General features: G+C 32.5%; 1 long non-coding RNA gene across 1 annotated transcript; it reads left to right on the top strand.

The window, feature by feature from the left end:
* Positions 1-9,348: 9,348 nt before the first annotated feature.
* Positions 9,349-11,405, top strand: LOC141481676 (uncharacterized). Its single transcript, XR_012465100.1, has 2 exons — positions 9,349-9,489; positions 11,117-11,405. It is a non-coding gene; the product is annotated as an uncharacterized lncRNA (long non-coding RNA).
* The last annotated feature ends 8,626 nt before the right edge of the window (positions 11,406-20,031 follow it).

Genomic DNA, 20,031 nt, shown 5'->3' with positions numbered 1-20,031 from the left:
CTTATTTTCGTTTTTCTGAAGATCACATGATCTGACATGATTTCACAGCATAACCAAATTCAGAGGTATAGTCGAAGTAACTGATATAGTACTTCTTAAAGCTATCGGCGAACTCAAAGGCCAAAAAACCAATAAAAAGAAATAATGCCGCAACGAATTAGTCCACGTTTTTACTAACCGAGTTTTATGATTGGCTGAGGAGTCATAAAATTAAATTTGAAGTCATGTTACGGTGACCAATAGAATGTAGCGATGAGTACCGCCGTTGTGTCGTCAATGTTCAGTTCAGGAACTGATCGCGATTTGAGTATTGAAATTTGATATTGGTGAAGTTATAATTACTTAAAATTTTTGTTATTTGTTTAAAATGTGGCGTCCTTGGACAAGTACTAATAGTAATAACGAGTGTGATAACAAGGCAGATTTTTTCCAGTGTAGTGATTCCAATAGCACTGGTGAACAATGTGAAAAAGAGATACCAGTGAATAAGATTCGGATGCATTTGAATATTGAAATATAGAGAGTATGTTTCAATGTATATAAGAATCTACATCTCAAGTTTGGTTTCGAGGGAAAAAAACTATTACAAGCAACATCAGATTTGGCCGAGTTTCGAATTGCTATAGATAGGTACTTCAAAATGAAACCGAAATTCATTTTGCATGGCACGCAGTGCCATGCAAAATATAATATCTTGACAGGCCAGAAAACTAAAATTAGAACTTTACAACAGTCAGTGCGGAGACTACGGTCCAAGGTGACAAACTTGAATTCACTGATAAACCATTTGAAAGCTAAATCTTTGGTCCGTGAAGATTGTGAAAGTTCATTGAGAGTGAGTTAATAAGGTTTCAATCCGTTTCACCACCACAACAAATTGTATGAAAATTATAGATTTTTGTAGATTGATTGCTCATGAACTTCTTTGCTGAGCAGAAAATATGATAATGATAATGAAATAGTCATCTTTGATGTCATAAGGAAGTGATTGAAAAATTATCGGTGCTATAATATGTTGCGCATTATGGGATATATTGGGTTTTGTGTTTATTTTTTTCTATACACTTCCAGTTTGGTGTTTGGGTTTTCATCTTCGAAGTTTCTAATTTCTGAAAAATATTTCCATTCATATTATCGAGTGGGTTATTTATCAAAATTATTGGGTAGTTGTTTCAATATGATTATATAATACTATATAATTGTAAAAGGTTAATTTTTAATTGACTAGTTTCAATTGTGAACCGACACTATTTTTCATATAATATTATTCGGTATGGATTCATGGATATATTTATATTTGGTTCCTTTTCAAATTGTAATAATTTTTTTTATTGTTGTTATTGTTGTTTATTTTGTATTGTTTTATTTGTTTCATTACAGTTATTCTTTAAACTCGAGTTGTTTAATTTACAATCCTACCTCAGAACAAGAAAAATATACCATCTGAGATGCAAACAAAGACTTCCTCTTCGTACAGGAAGCCGGATTCAAGCTTTTTCGAAAGCCTTATGAAGTTGATATAGTTGCAAAATATATCTGGAGATAGCACAAAAATAATAGTTGATGTAAAATCTAACAATGAGTTTTGATTTCAAAGAAAGGCAATGACACTTTTGATGATTTTCGTTGTTAGAGAGAGAAAGTCTGCTACGACAAAATAATGGTGGGTTAAAGAAAATTAAACAGTCAAATTGTAAATTCAATCAAAAGGTGAATATTATCTTCTTACTAATTACTTTAGTAACCCATCTACTCTTAAAATTATAAAGAAATACCGTTTTGTGATTGTCATTTTGTACCTTCAATATGATAGAACTAGAATAGATCAAAATACTCAATTCAAAACATTGTTCCTTTTTCCTCTTTTTTCATTTATTATTTTCAACAGTTTTTTAAAAGAACCGACTTATTCGAGTAATTATATTTATTTCGAATACAATGAAGTTTTCCTGTAATTAATATCGGAAATATCTATAATCTCTAACAATAATTGATGAATAGATCTCTGAAGTTTTCATAAGTATATAACATTTTGCATATTTTCGTTTAAATTGCCCATATTGAATTTATTGCGTGCGCCACTGTCGTTGGAGGGTATGTCACAGTCTATCGCAAGATTCCTCCTTCCCCGTAACCCGCTCGTCACCGAACCGAGCGGCTTCAAAACATTCTGTGTTGAAGGTATTGGTTTGCCGAGTTTGCCATTTATTTTTCTACGTCCATGAAGGGGATAGTGAAAGTGAGAGTAAGTCCGGTGACGTACATTGTGCTTGTGGGAGATAAACCAAGAAATGTTCATATAGATCATCTTCGTAAGGTTTCAACATTATCTGATGATTTTGCATCTATTGATGTTGATTCAGAAGATATATTACTTTCAGAGGGGAGAAGCAAAACTTCCAATTCAGATAATGAAAATAAGCTGAATGGAAATGAATCTTGTGAGATTGACATACAATACCCAGATCAGAATAAGAGAGTTTTGGTGAAAAAGAGTAATGACTATGACAATTATTACCTCTTTTTGATATTTTTTTATGATGATCGAATGAAAGTCCACGGCTAATAGAGAATTTCAAAAAAAGGTAACAAGTTGCTAACGTCAGTCAATATATTGGGAGAGCAGTGGTCGTGGGTTTTTTATTTTGTGGAACAACCTTTTTTTGGATGGGGCGCCACTTGATTTGATTTTGCTAAAATCAAGAAATAAAAATATTCATAGTCAGAAAATTATTTAATAGTTGCTGCAGACTAAACCAAAATTGGTAGACAAAAAAGCGGTTATTGTTTTCATTACAAAAAGGATGTGATCCAGTAACAAAACAAATGAAATAATACGACGCCGCTGCAGCTGCAGTAGGATCTTACAAAACAACGTTATAAAGTAAATTCATATGACTTTCATTACGTCTACACAAAATAATTATTGAAACGTTGGAAATAATTTTTGAAACGTTACATGCATATAGGCACATATACTTCAAAAAGGAAACACCAGGTATATAGTTGGTTTCCAAAAATAGGTTGTCTGTGTAGTGAAAATCAACTCCGATGTAAAAAATTGGAAATTCCTCACCAAATGAGTCCCTTCTTTTCTGGATGTTATCAGCAACAGGCTGTCTGAGAGGTCGAGTAGATTCTGGATGTAGTCTGGAGGGTTAGAAAACGAAACAGTTCAGTTGTCAGGCGATACTATTAATATCCTGGATTCGAAAGATATATGTCGAATTGGAGCAATTCGACAGTTCTTTTTTTTCAAAACTGGTCGACAGCAAAAGACGGTATTTGGGGATCCAAACCAGAACAAAAACGTTCGAGATGGTTGGACGACCCACGCTTCTTGGAAAATACCAAAGGCTGTACTTGTCCGTAGCTTAATGGAAACCAGCAGATCTACAGAAAGTGATCTCGGTTGTGATATTGGTTCCAGAAATCAAATGGTTAAAAAAACTCACCTCCTCTAAGGGAAAGGCTTCCACTAAAATTATGCCCAACACAAAAATGGTAACTGACGTGACACACTCTACTTTCGTTTCTCAACCGTCACCCAAAATCCTTTCAGGTTGACCTCCGACCAGAAGTATTAACACAAACTCGTCCTTTGCGCCGTGACGTACACTTTGACGAAATTTGGTGTACTCCAATGGCAATACTTCTCCTTTGTATGAAGTATTCATTGAGCATTCCTTCTTTTTGAGAATTTTATTTCATTAATAATAATTCGTTTCTTTTTCTCTTCCCCAGACTACATCAACTATGCAATGAAATACAGAGTTGTCAAGAAAATAAAATAGCTTATGTTTACTAGATTGGAACTCTGAAATTGTGTACATGTATTTTATGATTTCCACAATTAAATTATACATTTCGTAACAAGTGCTTTGGATTGTTGATAAAAGTCAACTTTTCACGTTACACAATAATGCAGAAAATAGCTTATCTGAAAACCCAATCACTACATTACGTAGATCAGTGAAAACTATCAAAAAACCTGACAGATACATGTTTTAATTTTATTTGAGGGGGAAGATAATGTTATATATTATAATCATGTAAGGTAAGCTGAAAAGTACCAAACCTTCAGTATTTAGAAAACATTAGAATACGGGTTTGGAGAACTGTCGGTTTACTGTCAAATAAGAATGAAGTTGTAATGTCAGATAATTCTTTGTAATAAAGTTTGATTTAAAAGTATTTGTTCTGTATCCGAAAATACATAACAGACCCCACTTTCATATCAGGACCATTTCCAAAATACATAATGTTGGCGTATTAGTGCTGAATGTAATAATAAATGCAGATTCTACTACTATCATTGAATCTTACAGACCTTGAAATGGGTGGAGTGTGGTATCGTATTTAAATTACACAACCTCCGTTTTTTCAATGTAATTAGCCTATACGAAAGCTTTTTTTCTGATGCGGAAGCAACTCACTGTTCAATTTCACTATAAATACTTAGATATTTATACAGAAATGCAATATTACTTTCCAATTTATATTTACTTATCTTTTTTTTTTCTTTCCAGTTTCCAAATATTGACATTCGTAAACAAAGGAGGAAAAAAGATTACGCAGCACTTGTTTTAGGTTCATATTTTACAGGAAATATTCAGTATACAATAAACATTCGCTTCATTAACGTTTTCGTGCCTAGGTTTCCAAAAAAAACAATCAATGCTCACAAGAATCTTGACGAAACTTGCGTTCTACTGTTTGAATTCACTATTTCGTTGTGTTGTGTTGAGGCCCAGAAAATATATAACTTTATAGAATATTGAAATATCTTAATACAATCACAATAAATTTTTTATCGACTTTTTTTTGGGTATTTGTTACCTTCCACAATCTGAAAAATATAAAAATTATAATGGAGAACTTTATACAAGTGTAGAAGGGCAAACTTTTTAGTTTACCCCGATAAGTTACTGTGTAAAAATCAAAGTATTTTTCACAAAGAAAAATCTTCTATTTATCAGTAACTGGTCGTATTTAACAATTTTGCCTATCAAAAAAATTATTAAGAAATAATACTTATCTTTTACGTTTCGGAGGCCAAAATCTGCCTCCGTCTTCAGAAATTGATATAAAATTCGAATATATTCGCAGTTATTCCTTTTTTGATAGCTCATTTCTTTACTTCTTCGACAGATGTCAAAGAAGTTTTGAAATATGAAATTATGTCAATGTTGTTGATTGACAACTGAAACATTCGATATCAGTTTGTTGCCATTTCGCCACTATCCAAAGTTTTCTTCGAAATGGGTAGCCAAGTACGGTCTATTTCTAAGGAGCTATTCGAGATACAATTCTCTCCAGACATGAGAATATACGCTGATTCTTTTAGCCTACGTTTCTTAGAATGAGGCTCATTGGTAATCAATCTTGTCCTATTCCATTCCACCCGATGTTCACCGTCTGATTTTAAAATGTGTTCTGATAATTTTGATCCTGTCAATTGTCTATTTTTTATATAATCTCGATGTTCATTCTCACGCACTTTCAATGGTCTTGAGGTTTCACCAATGTAACTTTTAACACAAGAACAAGGTATTTTATAAATACAATTTTTTGTTTTTTCTTCAGTGTTGTTGGGTTTTGTATGTGTGAATATAGATCTCAGTGTATTTTCTGTGAAGCTTCACAAATTCAACAACATCCAACTAAACAATTACCGACTCAACATCCACCGACACCTTTCACAACTAACGTTATACCTTACATTCCAAGACTATCTGAAAAAATAAGACGAATTGGAAATAGGTATGATGTTAGAACTACTTCCAAAACAAAATGTAAAAACAGGGCAATTTTCATATCAAGAGAGAGGAACATAACCTAATTTGTCATACCCCATCTCCATGAACATTACCCTTAGAATTTTGATAGGGAAAGATCTAAGTGTGATACATCATTGGAAGGGTAATTTTATGAGGAATTTGTCCATGTACTTGTTCACTACATTACCTTTCATTTTGGCATCCTCAGAAATGCTCCTAAACGTTTCAAGACTAACATAATCGTGTATCGCAGCCAAAGAATGATAACTATAGACCAGTCGCTTTGCTATAAGTGATATCGAAAATCATTGAGAAAACTGTGACTCACCATATCCTTAAATATTTGGAAGGCATTAACGTTTTGAGCGACCATCAATATGGCTTTCGGAAACGGAGATCAACAGGCGACTTTCTATTGTATATCACCCATATTTAAAATAATACAATCAATCAATCAATCAAAATATGCTTTATTATCAAAGAATAACATCTTGTTGACAAAGCCTGTATAAATAAAATAAATTAAATTAAATTATATGAGTAACATTTAATTATTTACTTAGTATACATAGTATACGTAGTCACTACTTTATAAAATTGAATTGTTAAAAAGCAATCAGTCACTCATTTAAAATTTAAAATATAACAAACAATACTGGGTATATGATATCAAAATGTAAAGTTTTGGTATATTTATTATTAGTCTATTATATCCGCATAATATTCTTCCAAACTATAAAAGGTTCTATCGGAAAGAACTCTTTTTACAGATTTTCTGAAGCCAGTGTTGGACTGTATATTTTTGATATAATTTGGAAAGTGGTTGTACATCTTGCAGCCGTTATATATAATGGAGTCCTTAACTAGAGTGGAATATGGTAAAGATAGTTTGATATGGTCACTTTGGCGGGTGGCATATCTACTATCTGTAATGAAATTTTGTTTTTATGTTTATAAATGAGACACACTGTTTCAAGTATAAATATACACACTACCGTGAGAAGGTTATGTTGCTTGAAGTGAACTCTACACGAATCGCGAAATTTTAATTTACAGAGGTATCTCAGGGCTCTTTTTTGTAAAACAAAAACACTTTGAAGAACATTTCGACTGCACACTCCCCAGAATGGGATACCATATCGCAAATGTGACTCTATCAAGGAGTAGTATACTGACTTTTCGATTGTGTAACCTAGTTCGTTTGTAGCAATTTTTACAGCGTAACAACCAGAGGACAATTTTTCAGTCAGGTTTTTGACATGTTCATTAAATTTGAGACCGTTGTCAATGTATAGTCCTAAAAATTTAGAAAACACACTGTTTTCAATGATCTGGTGGTTGATAGAAATATCAGATACTGCGCATTTGAAGGACACTATCTTGGTTTTCAATATATCAAATGATAAAAGGTTTGAGTCGCACCACTCTTTAACCTTAATTATATCTGAATTGATGGCCTGTTGAAGATCGGCTTCCTTATCTTTATGCCATAGTATGGTGGTATCATCGGCGAATAGTGTGAAACTTCCTGAAATGTCAAGCATCGTCAAGTCATTGACATATAGTAAAAACAAATCGAGAAACACAATCGAGAAACACGAAGAGTCAAGAGCTGTTGCGCTCGATATTTCTGAAGCCTTTGACCGTGTGTGGCATGAGGCTTTACTGGCCAAACTTTGATGTGTATGGCTCTCTAGCTTCCTGAAAGAAAGTTTCCTGCACGTGGCCGTCGATGGATATCTCTCGAATACTTTTACCATCAACACTGGTGTTTCATGGAATCCATATTTGTCTCCAACCCTCTTTTTATTGTTTATCAACGACTTATTGGAAAAAAACGAAGAATCCAATATATTGATTTGCTGACGAGATCACACTTGTCTCGTCATTCCATTTGGATTCCAGGTCATCGACTGCGGTTGCACATCTTCACCGGCAGCAGGAGGTTGCATATCTTAATGAGGATCTAGAAGTGATTTTGAATCGAGATGAAACCAACCAGATTCAATTCAATGCCACAATTCTCCAAAAAGATAAATGTCTACGAAGCGGATAAAATAATGCTTTCTGCTTCGATAAATTTGTTGGGGATTGAAATGGACACCAATATGTCTTGGCACAATCATATTGATGGAATTGCAAAGGGTGCTTCTCAAAAGCTTGGAACACATTTCCGAACCAGAAACTGTACACAGATCAGCAACTTTTGATGCTTTATAAAGCTCAGATCAGACCCTCTTTAGAGTATATATCTCATGTATGGAGTTCCCCCCAAACATACCCTGAAACTGCTGGATTCAATCCAGAAAAGAGCCATATCCGCCTGATTGGAGACGCGAACATTACTTGCAACCTTGACAGTTTGGAACATCGAAGAAAGGTTGGATATTTGTCTCTCTTCTATAGATACTTTCACGGAAAGTGTTGAAATAACTTGGCACATTTGATTCCAGCAAGAACGGTGGCTGCTCATCGTTTTGAGGTTCAACTCAGTACACCTCGAACTTCACTGTATAAGAACTCTTTCATTTGGAGAACTGGGTTTATGTGGAATGAACTTCCTGAGAACGTTTTTTCGGTCGGTAGCCAGGCGGTTCGACGTGGGTGCTTTGTTCACTCACTCGAATTGAATGCCGTGTTGGTCGGCGATTCAAGCCCTAGTCTAAAATATCGATTTTCACTTGCTATCGTCCAATCCGTGTTAGGAATCACACGGTAAAAAGTAAGACCTCGTTAATCCTTAGCTCGTACAAGTTTCGACTCCTGAGGGTTGTTGTTCGTAGGAGTGCGACAGCTGGTTAACGGAATAACAGATTTTAAAACAAATTTTTTAAATTAATTAAATCTCCAGCGATTCAAAGCCAATGTGAATCGCTACTTTCGCACAGGCACCGCTCTTAGAGCACCTTGAGGATATTCCTGTAGTGCTTGTGTTTTGTTTTTTAAAAAAATTAAGAACAGTTCGAGCACGTACTGTGAATCAATGTAGTTTCAAATTATTGAAATTATGCAGTATGTTGCATCTTCATATTCTGTTTATATTATTCCTTTTTTGAAGCTACTGATAGCTTTGACTATATAACCTAATTGTCACATAGCAATTTAATTTTGCGCATATTTTTCCAATCAAAATTCAGTCGTGTTTCATTTAAATGTTTGAATTTATTTCTCAATATATGGTTATATTGTAAACAATATTGATTTCGGTGAATCACAAAATTTACATTGAAATAAATACCTGATAAAACTTGTAGACTTGTTTACTACTGAAATCTAGAAAAAATCCATTGAGATTGGCAACGCCTTTCAAATTTTATCAACGTTGTCAATATTATGATTTATGATATTCAGGTGTTTTCTGTTTTTCTTTGTTTCTTAATTCCGATTAATTTTTTCACAATATTTACATCGATGTTGATGAAAGTGAATTGTAAGAATCCATCAAAAACAATTTAGAAATTGTTATTGGAAAAATGCTGATAAAATCATTGAAATCAAATCATTCTTCCTTGTTAGTCTCGAGTATAAATAGGAGTGAAGGGTTTGAAGTCATTATTAACTGTACAAAGATAGAACGGTTACCATTTGCCATAATTTTTTTAAATCTTTACATTGAAAATGAAGACCATAGTGATTATGTTTTTCATCCTATCCATTATATCATTAGTACTCGGAGACTTCGTTCAAGAACAGAAAACCGATGGGGAAAGTGAGTATTTTTTTGGTATCTTCAAAACCTTTACCGGTTCAATAATATTCCTAAATTATTCAGTCGTAGTTTAATGAATTCATGAAACTCCCTGTGTGATTATTCATTGCATTGTAAGATATTCCGTGTATATAATTGCATAGAAATTCGACTGATTTGTGTTTAGATGAGCTGATGATAATTGATGTTTTTCCGTTGAAGTATGATTAGTGTGTCATTGCTGTGTCACATCTAATTATAGACCAAGGCAGAAGCCTTCAAAAATGGTAAAAAGTGAAAAAAATAATAGTAGGATGAAACTCATTAGAATAGGAGGGGAATATGATAAGAAAGGAAGGAAAAATAAATTACATGCGATTTGAGTTCGGGAAGGGTGAGTTTTTAAAGGTAAAAAATGGTTTATTTCGAATATGATAAAAATGGAAGAAAAAATAAATTACGGGCTATTTGAGTTCGGGAAGTGGGAGGGGATGAGTTTTTAAGGGTAAAAAATGGTTTATTTCGATTTCCGGCAAAACTACAAGTCCTATGGCAAATAGTTGAATGACAAAGTTATAGGTAATAAAAATATCTACAACTTTTGTTTCCACAATTTTTTCACATAACCTCAAAATTTATGTGAAAAATTCAAGTAACCGACTCCTGTCGGATATAATCCAACGCCCTTCGTGGTATCAGCCAGGGGAGTAGTTTTCTGATAGGCGTCAGTCCATTCAACCTACTGTGTAGGTATATTCGAGAGTGGCTTGACCTTTTAAAGTTCATTTCTTTAGATTTGTTTACTGCCAGCCTTCAAGCATAGCCCACTGACTAATAAGAAATTTTTTCTTCCTTATTCAGAGGAATCGGGCTAATTTCGGATATGCAGTTGGTTAGTACCTCGTCCAACAGATGGAGTGACATTTTGTTGTTCGCTCCAACTTAGGAAGAGGAATGAAATACTCTGAAAGAATTCCGATTTTTAATTATGGAATATCATTGACTTTAGGTCGATGATGGCCACTATCTTGCACTGATGAGTGGCTAATGAGCTCGACACCGGTCTGCAAGTGTGCCCGTTCCAAAATTGAAGGTCGACTCTTTCAGTTGTATTGCCAATTGCATATGCAGGAAATTTTCTGTGAAGATTCCTGCACTGACACCTGTCGGATATAATCCAACGCCCTTCGTGGTATTAGCCAGGGGAGTAGTTGTTTTCTGATAGGAGTCAGTCCATTCAACCTACTGTGTAGGTATATTCGAGACTGGCTTGAACGTTTAAAGTTAATTTCTTTAGATTTGAAAATTCTTGTGTCAAAATATCAGCTTTATTCAAGAAGTTGGTGTGCTTTTTGTTCGATAAAATCTCTACTTCTTGATAGTATAAAAAAATAAACATCACTCTAGGAAATGCTCTCAAAAAATGCAAAAAAATCGAAAAAAACTCGAATTCGAAAATCGCCCATAATTTATTTCTCCTTTCATTTTTATCATCCCCCCCTTTTTTTAATGGGTTTCATCCCACTGTTTTTTTTTGTTTCATAAATTATCGACCCTGGTCTATTACGCCAAATGTTTTTGAATTATTATTCTTGAAAATGGATACTCATTGCAACAGCTACAATATACATAATTGTTTTTTTTTTAGGTGTTATGGTTCCAGTCCCCCTACCTAAACAATTCAACACAAACTCTGTTGGAGCTTCCTGTGACTGTAACAGCTGTCAAAGTCTTTGTCTCACTTATTCATACATAGCTGGATATTGTTATTTAGGACAATGTTATTGTGTTTATTTCAAATGATATTCAAATATTCAACATTATAATAATCCAGTTGTTTAGGAGCTAAAGATAGCAATAGATCATATTATAAGTGATGTAAATAAACTAAATTGTGTGTGTCAGGAATATTAGTGATAATAATATTATTAATTGAATCGTTCTTTAATTTCTTCGAACATTTTTTGTATTATTTTATAAAATTCGACTCACTGAAAGTATAACTTCAAAGTCATAAAATCGAATTGGTGAAAAAGACAAACTAATTCGATGTATGGTAAGTTTAAAATGTAGGTAAGTGATAACCAATGGTAATAATATATTACTGATAGTAATAATATCACGTTTAATAATAACATTCACTCACGCTTATGTAATATAATATAATATATATATATATATATATATATATATATATATATATATATATATATATATATATATATATATATATATAAAATCAAGAAAGGTAAATGCAGTCAAGCTGCTGGAATATAATTCCATGAAAATCAAAAGATAAATAAGTAAATACAATTCTGATCATTTCCATATTGATTTAAATTTAAGAGCCACCGGTAGACAGCTGTTTCAGCCTATTGGACAGAATGGTACTTATTTATTTGTCTTCATATATATATATATATATATATATGGTCAGAGCGTCTTAACTCAGGTATTTCAGGTACTTTAGTTAAATTTGCCTGTATTTGTTCTGCATCAGGTACTCTTCTTTGTGTTAGATCTTCTCTAGGAATGTGTATGGTTTTGTTTAATATATTGAATGTGAGGTCTTGTTGTGTTTTGATTTGTACTTGTTCCTCGATAAGTGATTTATGACTGTTAAATTAATGGATGTTCAAGTTTTCCCAAATTTCCATGCGGATTCCCTTGTTGACTTGTTTTATGAGTTTTATGTTCTCTGGTGGGGGGAAATTATGTTCGTTTTGTATAGCGTGTGTTGCAAGGTTTGATTTATATACTGTTGGATTTATGTATGCCTTTTTGTGCTCATTGTACCTTTGGATCAGTTTTTTCTTGGTTTGGCCGATATAGAATTTGTTGCAGTCCGAGCATTGTATACTGTATATCCCGTTTTGGTCTTTGTCTTCTTCTTTTTCATAGTTGTTTATTTTTTATGTTATCTTCGTGTTCGGCTTGTATGTGATGTTGATATTCAGTGGTTTGAAGATGTTTGTTAGTTTTTTGGTTTGGTGTCCTACGTATGTAAATGCTCTCCATCGTTGTGTTGTTTTGTCTGTTGGGGTGGCTTGATCCTTGTTCTGTATTTTTTGTTTGATTCTGTTTTCTAGTTTATCTATTGTCTTTTGGATGTATCCGTTTTCGTTCGCTATTTGGTATATGATTTTCCGTTCTTTGTTTCGGGCTTCATTGCTGAGTGGTATCCTTAACATTCTATATATGAATGCGTTATAGGCAGCCATTTTGTGTGATGGTGGATGGTTTGAACTTGCGGGTATGGTGGAGCTTGTTTGTGTAGGTTTCCTGTATATTGCCATTTGAAATTGTGTTTTGTTGTGGTTATATCCTATGGTTATGTCCAGGTAGTTAAGTTTTGAGTTGTGTTCTTCCTCAATGCTGAAACATAGTTTTTGATTCATTTCGTTAATTTCTTTTTTTATTTGTTCTATTCTTATTCCATTTGTTTGTGATATGTACAGTCCATCGTCAACGTATCTGAACCATTCTCCTTTTTCATCATGTGTTTTTATTATTGTTAAGATTATCCTCAAGTGATAATTAAGGGGCCATATAAACACAAAATCAATGATTGAAATATCTTTATTGAAGAGAAACTACGAATAAATTAAAAGTAGGTATTTCTCCACGAACGAAAAAACATATTTCACCTAAAAAATCCTTCCAAAAAAATTGAAAATATTATAATCTAAAATACAGTCATAAACGAAAGTTTAATAATTAGTTAACACAAAGAAAAAATGTACAGGTTGTACACTGAAGGCAAAAAAAATTAGTCGCTTTCTGAATTCAAGCAATTTTGACAACTTATAACTGCATGTTCCAGGCATACTAATGATTTACAATTTATACAAGAATATTTATTCTCGGTTCCTTGGACAAACCGAACACCTTTCAATATTCTTGGATTGTTCTTTCTTTCAGAAATATGGTCCTGGATAAGTTCCATGCCTAGCATTTTGACAAACAATCTTCTGGCAAGTTTGAAATCTTGATTGTTTTCTCTGTATATCACCAAGGCATTTATGGCTGCAATATTCAAGAGGGAAAAGAAGAAGAAATTCTTCGTGAATTTCTAGACACGTTATATGATGCAGATAGTTCATCCACCACATCTACACCGCTTTTAGTAAAGTTGTGGAAGCTTATTATTTCGGGTAAATTATTCTCTCCAGTTGCTTCATCGATAGATCCATCATGGTGCATAGTGGACATCAGCAAGACGTTTTTATTTATTTTTTTTGGACATACGATAAAAGAGTGATATCCTTTTGAAAGCCAAACAAAGATGTCTTTGGTTCCCTGTTCCTAACTGTCAAGAATTCTGGTGGAATGCATCGTTTGTTCTTTCTCAGCGTGCCTACTGAAGTAAGGTTATGCTGAGTCAGTAGCTTCATCATTAATTCAAAACTAGTGTACCAATTGTCAAAAGTCACATTTCGGTTCGAACCAGAAATAGGTTGTACAAGCCTTTCTTCAATATTTATTGGGAAGTTGCTAAGATTGTAGGGCCCTTCTGGTTGTTTTCCTGGATATATCTCCAAATTTAAAACATAGTAGCTCCGGGCGTCAACTAGGGCTTGCACTTTGATCCCGTTTGTACTGTTTGAAAGCACATCTTCCACGAAAGGATTCCAGCTTTTCATCGATCGTCAGATATTATGAAGGAGTGTAGGCTTGCTTACAATGTTCAACAAATTTGTCTATAATTCCACGAGCAGCAACTAATTTGTCAGTCTCCACTCTTTCCTTGCGATTCTCAATATTATCAAATCGAATACAGACCAGCAAGAACTGGAAACGATTTATAGACATCGTATTGCGGAATATATCAACACCAGTCCCATCTGTTTGCCATAAGTCTCTCAAGTTCTGACGATTAGAACGGAACATACCTGCTAAATAAAAAAGTCCAATGAATTCTTTGATTTCTCATTCATGGGGCTTTAGTTTTTTCTTAATATCTCGGAAAATTTGCAAAATTTTGGAAATTTGAAAAAAGATTTGAAAAGATCAATGAATTTGCGTATAAAAAGTTTCGACTCCCGAAACTGTATCTTGATTATTTATAATTTTTACAGAGCCCTGAAAATATAGCCAAAAGTGGGTAGTCTGGCTTCCGCGCGCCTTTCGTCACTCTGACATAAAAACAAAAAAAATATTTCAACATATTAAATGTAAATAATAAGGAATGAAAAAATGCATGTGATGTTGGGATACATCAATAAACAATAATCCGCAGTCAAAAAATTTGTATCCCAATTTTAACATTAATTATAAATTTGTTAATTAATAACTTTTTCTGAATTGAAAATTAATATAAAAATCCATATAATTATTATACTTAAACCCTGGCATTTTTTTCCTTCGGTGAAGTTATCCTTAATAGGCAAAATAGATTACCGTTGCCAAAATAAAAAAAATGTTATTTTCTATTTTTTATTAACAATTGAAAATTATAATTTTATAAAAAATACATTACAATTTTTTTTATTGTTTCAATGTCTCATGACTAAAAACTAATAGATATATTTTTTTTTACAGCTATTGTTAATGAATTTATTATAAACAAATTCATTGTTTATAAGCAATTCGAAATTTTTTTTGCATTGTATTAATTGAAAAAAATCATGATTTTTAGAAAAAAAATTATTTCTTAAAAAAATTTCTTTGTTGCTAAAAAATGCGTTCGTTAATTAATAATCGTTTTTTGCAACTGAATATTAAAATTAAGGAACCTTTTTTTTAATCATAAATTCTATTGTTCTCTAAGGTTTTGAGAAAACTTTTTTTTAATTGTTTATTTAAAAAAAATTGTTATAAACAATTTTTTTTCAATACTTTGATCTATAATAAAAGTAACTATGTGTTTTTTTTATTTATTCAATTTTTTGTAAAACTTTTAATATTGTGATACCTTGATACTTGTCTTTTTCATTCGCTCCTTCGCTTTTATAATTATAATAACTTTTAAACTATTGCAGTTATGACAAATATGCTTCAAGTCTTTTTTTGTTCATTATGAATTTATTGACAATTTAAGCCTTTTACTAAAGTTGTAGTCCTATTATTTATTTAATTATTGATCGTTATTTATTAAAAAAAGAAAAATTTCAGGGAATTTACTAAATCAAAAACATACTGAAAGTTATTTTTAAAATTTATTAAATCATGTTTAGTACAGTTAAAAGTTTTTTTATAATTTTTATTATTTTTTTTTATCTTTTAGATCGTTTTAGTGGCGGTGGCTCATCATCTGTGGTTTCTTTTGTATTTTCGTGTCGTGATGTTCCTTGAACCTCCTCCTCTTCGACTTCTTTAAGTATCGGTTGACGGTATTCTTGAACTCCTACTGGAAAATCTTGATAATCATTAAGGTCGTCTTCATTTCCATCGGGATTACTATTGATAGCATTTAATCGACCGATCATGATATCAGTATCATCATTGTCATCATCAAGTGATGGCCTTGTACTGTTAGAACATGTTTCACCTTTACAATTTTTGTATAAAGATGAGCAAGGAAGCCCAGCTTTTTTACATCCACATTGATTATTACACTCTTTTATGCAGGCACAATTAACCAGCTTAAGTAAGTCGTCAGGCGCCAGTTTTTCCGTTGTTTTTATCGGCAGGAACATTGTTTCAGATTTGATCCGACCCCAATCTTCCGGATTCAAATTATAATTACCAATCCAAAACTGAACTTGGTAATACGTCCTAAATGAGTGTAAATGTGTTGCTATTGTTGTTGGAGGTAAAGTTGCTAAGTTGATCGCAGTCTTTGATTTCGCAATCATACTTAAAAATCGAGAAACACGACACTGGCCTGATGTTGAATTAGTATCGAATTGACCGTACAAGGCCAGCATAATTCGCTCTCCAGCTACTTCGACATCTTGAAGAGAGGTATCGGGATTGTAGAAGACTTCCACGTATTGCATCAGCTGAGGATTTTTATCTATAATATCCAGCAATTTTTTTTCCTTTTGCCGAAAATAGCGCTCGTTGTATCGCATCCAGTAAAGGCATGCGCAAACAGAAATATATTTTTCAAGTGCTTATTAATTTCTAGTTTCATAAATAACATCCAACTGTTTGGTAGATGCTCGCGGTTTCCATATTGTAGTATTTGAATTCTCTGGTGTCGAAGCTATCAATAAAGCAGCAAGATCTACATCAGTCCCAATTACAACAATTTTTTTATCTGGAATGTTACGATTGTTAATTAACAAACGCATTTTTTAGCAACAAAGAAAATTTTTTAAGAAACCATTTTTTTTCTAAAAATCATGATTTTTTTCCATTAACATAATGCAGAAAAAAAATCGAATTGCTTATAAACAATGTGTTTGTTTATAATAAATTTATTAACAATAGCTGTAAAAAAATTAAAAAAAATATTATTAATTAGTTTTTAGCCATGGGACATTGAAACAAAAAAAAATTAGAAAAAAAAAATTTGTAATGTAATTTTATAAAATTATAATTTTCAATTGTCAATAAAAAAATAGAAAATAACAATTTTTTTATTTTGGCAACGCAATCTATTTTTTTGCATATTAAGGATAACTAAGGAAAAAATGCCAGGGTTTTAGTTTAATAATTATAAGGATTTTTATATTAACTTTCAATTCAGAAAAAGTTATTAATTAAAAAATTTATAATTAAAGTTAAAATTGGGATAAAAATTTTTTGACTCCGGATTATTGTTTATTGATGTATCCCAACATTACATGAATTTTTTCATTCCTTAATGAAAAAAACATTCCTTGTTTTTATGTCAGAGTGACGAAAGGCGCGTGGAAGCCAGACTACCCGCTTTTGGCTCTATTTTCAGGGCTCTGTAAAAATTATAAATAATCGAGATACAGTTTCGGGAGTCGTGACTTTTTTTACGCAAATTCATTGATCTTTCCAAATCTTTTTTCAAATTTCCAAAATTTTGAAAATTTTCCGAGATATTAAGAAAAAACTAAAGCCCCATTTTTTTTCACTTAATTGTTTATAACTTTTGTAATTTTTATCGGCGCGTTTTCGAACCTTTCCTTAAACTTTCTAGGCAAAAATACGCATCGAATGACACCTTGGTTGTAATTTTTGGACAGGGCTGAAAAATGTTACAAAAAAAAAGTACATGTGAACTAGACTAGAAGCCGCGGGCAACAACTAGTTACAGATAAATTCGGAGCCCCCCACATCAATCTAAAGATCCTAGTACCAGCAATCATGACTGGTCTCCTGTGCACGTATGAGTAAAAATAAATTCTGAATGGTTGATGAGTGAAAAGAAGTTTACAAAATTGTCATCCAACCTTTCTCGGACCAGTCTCTCATAATGAGGACGTGTCCATCTCAGTAAATCGTAATATTAGTTGTTTACTTATTTTGGTTATTCTGGAGATCACATGATCTGATATAATTATGCAGCATAACCAAATGCAGAGGTACGATTGGTTTTGTTTCTTGAAATATTAGTCTTACATGTAGATGGACAGTGAGGTCCGACCGTATTTTGAATTATTCTCTGGTACGTACTATCCTATTTTCTCCACGAATAATAGGTTGAGAAATTATCCGTAAAATTGAGCTCGGAATTGAACATTTTCTTGTGGTGGTCCTGAATAAACACTGTAATAAAACGATACAAACGATATCAATATTAACCTGACAATACTCGCAGTTAAAATTTGAAACTTGTAGATGAACTAGCAGAGATAAATTGGGTTAAAATGCATTAGAATTAGTTCATCCCTCATCATGTGGTGATTTCCATACGAAAAACTAGTTCATACGACTCTTAACACGGATCAAAAAATGACCAATGATTACCCCATTTTCCCAGGATGAAAATAGATCCCGCAATGACAGTAACTGTTGATTCAATGATTAGAAGGAACCAACCGGCTACCACCAATATCATTTAACAATGAATCTTTACGAAGTATCAAGCGTTTGGTGTTCCATAATTTTCAGAAAAAAATTCCTGTGCTTTTTTCTGTTAATTTAATGTATAACTGTCTATAGAGGAACAGGTTAGACAATGTCATTAGTTTTTACAATGACATAAATGGATGGATATGAGATGGCTAGAAACTGCTTTCTTATAGCAATAATTGTTCTGGTTTTTAGTAATTTTTCTGCAGAAACAACTTATTATATTTTCTTTACCATATTGTTCTTACGATTGAGCGGTTTCAATTTTGTAGAAAGAGTAATCGCAGTAGAGAATGAAAATTTCTGTTTCTCTCGCTAAAATCAGAATGGTTAGATACTGTAGTTTACTTTTTCGATTCACAGAATTAATCTTCTTTCTCTTTTTGATTCTTGTGGTGGTCATAAAATGTTTATAGGTTGTCTAAATAACCACAGTAAGTCTTCTATATCTTGAATTATTACTACTCTCGTCAACGGTATTAGATTTAACATTTTTATTAGGCTTACGTCATTATTATTAATCTTGTTGATCTTCCTCAACTTCTACAATTCTTATGTTCAACTCTAGTTTGCGGAGTATTAGGGTATCTCTTGTTTTTTACCTATCATGATAAAAAAATCACACCATCAATTTCGTATGAAGTTAATAACAAAAAAAATAGTCATTCTAAGAGACGTAACCTGAAAGAATCTGCGTATATTCTCATGTCTGGAGAGAATTGTATCTCGAATAGCTCCTTAGAAATAGACCGTACTTGGCTACCCATCTTGAAGAAAACTTTGGATAGTGGCGAAATGACAACAAACTGATATCGGAGAGTACCTTGTATTAAATCGAATGTTTCAGTTGTCAATCAACAACATTGACATAATTTCATATTTCAAAACTTCTTTGACATCTGTCGAAGAAGTAAAGAAATAAGCTATCAAAAAAGGAATAACTGCTATTACTCTCTCACTCCGTCCCCACTCTGAATTCTATTGCCATGACGCCATCACAGCTGATCACAAGGACTCGTTTGTGATGAAGATGAAATGAATGAATGATGAGAGAGAAATTAAAATTTCTATGTTTTTACCACTTTTATTTCTCTTTTCTTCATCAATTAATCAATTGATTATAAAAAATTAAATATTTTTGACCATTTTAAAAAAATTATTTTCTTATAAATACAAGTACTCTACTTAAAAAACATACACTTATTTATTTGCATGCTATTTCCTGAGCTTTTCAATTAATTAAGTTCAATAAATTGAAATTTATTTTAAAAATATTGTTTCTGTCAGATTAAGCGAATCCCTCTAGATAATCGTCAGATTATGACACAGCACGTCTAAAACTAAAAAATGAACCATATATATCTGACGCGCTTGAGTATTTCAAAATGGCGAATTTTTTTTGCACATTATGATAATGGCCGCGAGTTTGCGTCAGATCGAAATCGTCAGATTATTGAATGAGAGATTTTTTTTGTTGCACTTAACACCCCCTTAGAAAATCTGACGCGCTCGATTAATTTTTTTTCTTTTCATTTTTAACACTTACGTACAACCATCCACATCATGCAAACATACCAACATTATTAAAAATACGTAGGACATTGATGCTATCAATATCTGGGACGCTCG

Source organism: Leptinotarsa decemlineata, unplaced genomic scaffold (genome assembly GCF_025532065.1).
Source record: "Leptinotarsa decemlineata unplaced genomic scaffold, Ldec_3_MD MMD2_tig00000251_RagTag_RagTag, whole genome shotgun sequence".
NCBI lineage: Eukaryota > Metazoa > Arthropoda > Insecta > Coleoptera > Chrysomelidae > Leptinotarsa > Leptinotarsa decemlineata.
Note: the sequence above shows the minus strand (reverse complement) of the source record. Positions and strands in the feature narration are given on the sequence as shown.